Below are 5,418 nucleotides of genomic sequence, written 5' to 3'. Positions count from 1 at the left end.
TGCTACTTGACTCATAAGCCAAACTAACCATCAATGACCAAAACAGGACGTGTCAGCTAGAAGACCCAAAGTAGTCCAGGGCTAATGTTAGGAGGTAATTATAAGAGCTCCCCTAGACTACAATTGAAAAAGACATCTTCAATGAAAGCATAGTTAGCCAGGGAATCTGCAAAGCAATTCCACTGTCAAGGAACTAACTGAGAAGTCACCGTCTCAAAAATATGCAACATATCCAAGGCTACATGACGATATATCCAAAGAATTGGATGCCGCACATTGTAGGTCCCATTTAGCTGATTGATTACTAATTGCGTCACCTTTTACCAATAATCGGTGGATACCACTATAGCCCCATGATCAAGGCATTATATTCTGCCATATTTTTAGTAAAAAAGGATCCTAAATAGACTCCCATCTTCATGAAAACCCTACATCCGGGATCTTTAATGACCACACCAATGCTTGCATGTTTAGCGGGCCCTCTAGAACCTCCATCAAAATACAAAGTATAAACCTAGTCTTCAGTGATAGGTCATTCCATACTAAGTAACTCACTCATACTTATGATAATCAAAATCAAGCTGAGAGAGAGAATGTAAAATAGGTACAATCCCTCCTTCCTCGCTAAATTCAATGGGAATGCTAATCAAAATTCATTGAAAATGGTGGCAGTAGACCTTAATCTCCCACGTGAAAGATTCGTCTTACCACTCAATAACCTAGTAACCTTTACTCCACTAGATCTTTCAACCTTGATGGTAATGTTATTCTAGATACGAATGCTAGGTCCCATCCGATCGTCTTGGTACTTACTACAAATTAAAGCTAAATCCTGAAGGATGTGCACAGGTACCAAGCCCAACATGAGCCCTTACACATAGTAAGCCTTCAGCTTATTAAAGTTAACTTTATTCTTAAACTCTACCCCCTGCAAGTTGGCTAAAAGTGCTCTAGAGCCATTCTTTTCTAAACATACAATTTTGTATGGCCCATCCCATTTGGATTCCAATTTACCTTGGAATAGCTCATGAAGAGCATCATTATACATAACCAATTGACCTTTTGCAAATTTATATTTCTTAGCCCAAAGTTCATGAAGGGCTTTCATTCTCTTCTTCCCTACTTCTTGATGTAGTAAAGCCTGCAACCAAATCTTATCAAGATGTGCTAGAGAAGTATATATTTCCTGTAACGCTTCTGCCTCTCCGAAACGAATGATTGAGAGCAAAATGCATAGTGGGTAGCTCTATTTCCAATGGCAAAACACACTCCTCCCCATATACCAATTTGAATGGGGTGTGACCTATAGCTCTCTTGAATGTCTTGTTGTAAGCCCACACTGCTACATATAATTTCTTATCCCAATCGCCCTTACTTTTCGATACTATCTTAGATAAGATTCCCATAATCTGTTTATTTGTACTCTCAACTTGGCCATTAGCTTGAGGATTATATGGGGTAGTTTTATTGTGCTTAATCTTCAAAAATTCCATCAAGGCTACTATAATCTTATTCAAGAAGTGTGTCCCTCAATCAGACACTATCTCCTTGGGTGGACCAAAATGACAAATGATTTGCTCCATAATGAAACTAACCGTCTCCTTAGCATTATCCTTCATCGTTGCTCAAGCTTCAGACCACTTTGTAAAGTAGTCCTTTGCTACAATAGTATAATGCTTATGCATAGTTGATGAAGGGTATATTGGTCCCACAAAATAGATACCCCATTTCTCGAAGGGTAACGTAAGAAAAATAGGGTTTAGAGGTGACCTACGATTCTCCTTGGCATTGAGTCTTTGGAAGACATCACATTGCTTAACATAATTGAAAGCATCCTGGAAGATGGATGGCAACCAATAGCCAACATGGAGAGCTTTTTGGGTAGTAAGCCATAAAAAAAAATGTCCCCCACATGCTAAATCATGCCATTCCTCTAGAATGAAGGGTATCTCATCAGGTACTACACAATGGAAAAAAATATCATCTACACCTCTCCGATACAAGACACCCACTATATTCGAAAAGCATGATGCTTATTGCTTAATTTTTCTCTTCTCAGAGCAACCCCAAATCCTCTAGTAGATAAATAATATGTTATAGTTGTATACCAAGAAGGGATGGAAGTTGTATTGATCTTAAATAGACCTTCAATGATGTCACTTCCTTTAGCCAAAATTTCCTTTGACTCCTCAAAATCCACGAGACATTCGATAATACCATGTAGCTTCGGTGGCTTACTCTTAATGTCATAATCAAAATCCTATAAAGTGATTAACCACTTTGCTAAAGGGTTAGGAAACTACAACTTCATCAACAGTCTAAGTCCCTCTGCCTTCGTAAAGAATGCTACTTTCTCATAGAGAATATAGTGGTGAAAATTTTCAAGGAAAATATCAGTCACTTTTACCCTCAAGGTGGGTGTGACAAGGCAAAGAAAATATTTACTCATAAGTCCTGTCAGCACTCCAAAAAATCCCATCTTAATCTCATATGTCTTCAAATAAGCCGATACATTATGGCCATCAAATAGCTTCTTTTCATTTTCAACTGCTTCAATCGCCTTAGTCGCGCTGATTGCATTCTTTTGCTCTGAATATAGCTGCCTTTGTTGAGAGAATTGTTGTTGATGTAACTACTGCTGCTGCTACATATACAATTGTGTCTGCTGATTTTGAAGTTGCATATACATAGACATATTCTGCAAAATCTGCTTTAAATCATCCATAGAAGTACTTAAAGTAGAAGTCGATGATGCGACCATTCCAAGGCATGATTTCTCTATATAAGTATAATTAACTTTAAATATCCCCAACTTTCTACTAGCAAAGGCAATTGGATGATACCATATTTCTTTCCAAATTTGGGCTAAATAGCAGAGCTAATACTATGCATTGTGGCTACTAAAAATATATAGAAAACTTCACCTCTTCTAGGTGCTTTTAGGATTGGCGCTTTTGCTAATTCTTACTTCACATCCTTGAAGGATACTTAGCAGGCTTCATTCCACTCAAACAGACAATTAAAGGATAATAAGTTCATCAATGGCAATGCTCTTTCTGCCAGTGTATTAATAAATCTCTGATAATATCCCACCAATGAGTAACATAAAACTCTGTACCTCTTTTGGAGTACGGGGTGAACTTATAGTGAAATATAACCTTTATATTTTTAGGGTCCATCGCAATACCAGCCAAACTAACCACGTGGCCAAGTAATAACCCATAGGGCACCCAAAGATGCATTTTCTAGTATTAAGAGCAATGCAAAATTGTCTACAATGCTCAAAACATTTCGTTTAAATGATCAAGTGTCTTTACCTCGTGGTGGCTACCCCCAAATTGTCAATAAAGACTTTTAATTCCTCTGGAGAGATGTCACCAAAAGTCTTATTTTCTATTCATTTCCAAGAACCAGCTACATTGCATAACCCAAAGACCATCACATGATATGCAAAGGTACCAAAGATAGTGATAAATATCATTTTTAGCTTGTCTTCCTTAGCAATAGTCATTTGGTTATATCCAACAAAGCAATCCATAAACGAATAGATTTCCCTACTCGGTAATTGATCTAAAATATGATCAATGAGTGGCAATGGATAGTATTCCTTAACTCTCTGCTTATTAAGCTCTCTAAAGCCTACACAAGGCCGAATATGATTGTTCTTCTTCCTCATAACAATTGCTGAACATCACTCTATGTGTTGAACCAAAAATATCAAGCTAGCTTTTCATAGTTTTGTCAATTCTTCGAATAGCGTGTCCCTTAATTTGAAAGGCACATGCCTTACTTTTTGTTGCATAGGGCAGCTACCTTCATTTAGAGGAATCATATGAGCAGCCAGGCTGGTGTTGAGATATTTGCAATCACACCTACTTTAGTCCCTTTGTGAGAGAGCAGTGAGGGCTCAGGACCAGAATCCCATATGCATAGTAGGAGAAAGTACCACAACTCAATTCCTATAAAGCATTGTACTTGCACTCTTTTTCTAATGCAATGATAGTACTCTTTTTGTTCCAGTAAAGTGTCATGTCACTATCAATACACAAGATTATATTTATGAGTCCAATTCTCAATCTTGGAACCTAATTCACTTGTAAAACAATTTTATCCTTGTCAAGTTCAATGTCTTCATGAGTTTCTTTTTCCTCTTTCAACCTCCATAGCTTCCGCATTTTCCATGCTGTAGATTCAGTGTATTTTATAATGGTATTAGAGCTTAGTTGAGCATGGAACAACTCCATTTTTTTCTCTAATCTAGCTTAGCTTGAGCTCAGTCTAGCTCAAGACAAGTCCACGACCTCATCTCCCACTCCTTCTCTACTTGATCTTGTGGCAACCATAGCCAACCTGCACATTCCTGACTTTGAGCTTCCATATCTTTCTGTAGAGGGTATATCTCTCCAAGATCTCTTCTGGAGATCTATTTCTTGACTCCCAAGCCTTCTCTATATCACATAGAACCCTAACATTTCCCTGACTCAAGCTTAACATTGTCTCTTTTCTCAGGTTCTGCCCTGTGTGACTCCATAGCCAGGTTATACCTAGCTCACTTGGAGCTTCCTAATCTCCTCCTACAAGCCTCATCTCAACATGTTATCCTCTAGGAATTTGTTGTCCAGGTCAAGGCACATCATTTTGATACAATACAACTCGACATTGCACACTCTATGTGTCGATATTTCTGAAATTTGACGCTGCTGTCAGAATTGCACCTGCTACCGTTCGTATTGTTGTTGCCATCGGTCACGATGTTGACGATCACTATAGGGCATTGACAGCCCATTATTCAAGCTTCATTTTGATAAAAAAGTTTTTGAAAATGGTCCACTTTAGCTCCCACAATTAGCAAAAAACTAGGGCTGGGTTAAAACCCTAATCCAGGAAGCCATAGCCAAACTTCATCAAGCTGAAAAATCTCATCACTTTCTCTCTCCTGCCACCTAGAACAACCCATTGTCACTGAGATTTGAAGGTCCAAGCATCAAATCATGAAGGGAAAGATTTGGATGTGAAAGATCTTGAAGGATTTTGCAGATTTGAAAGACTTAAGGAAGAAACATAGTGTCTATTGACACTCATTTTAGTGCTCTAAGTACCTGTGTCTTTTTACGCATCCCAACAAACTCTTCTACTGCTTAAATGTGATAATTCTGAAGCTGATATGTAGCTATTCCCATAAGTTTAACCTGGGCAAAGATTCTCCAACTGCCTGTTTCAAAGGAGTCATGTTTCATACCTGGCAGACCCGCATCAAACTCATCTTGATGAAGAAGGGCCTCTGGGCCATTACCAAAAAAGAAAGCTGAGGGGTACTCCTCCTATGTGTATACTTACGTGGTATATAGCACTGATATGTTTAAGGACTCTCTCTGAGGAGTGTGGGGAAGAATCGTTCGTTGGACTACAAATTGTACA

The sequence above is a fragment of the Lygodium microphyllum genome, chromosome 2, assembly GCF_053477565.2.
Source record: "Lygodium microphyllum isolate KBCC chromosome 2, Lygodium_microphyllum_v1.1.10, whole genome shotgun sequence".
NCBI lineage: Eukaryota > Viridiplantae > Streptophyta > Polypodiopsida > Schizaeales > Lygodiaceae > Lygodium > Lygodium microphyllum.
This window is presented reverse-complemented; position numbering follows the sequence as displayed.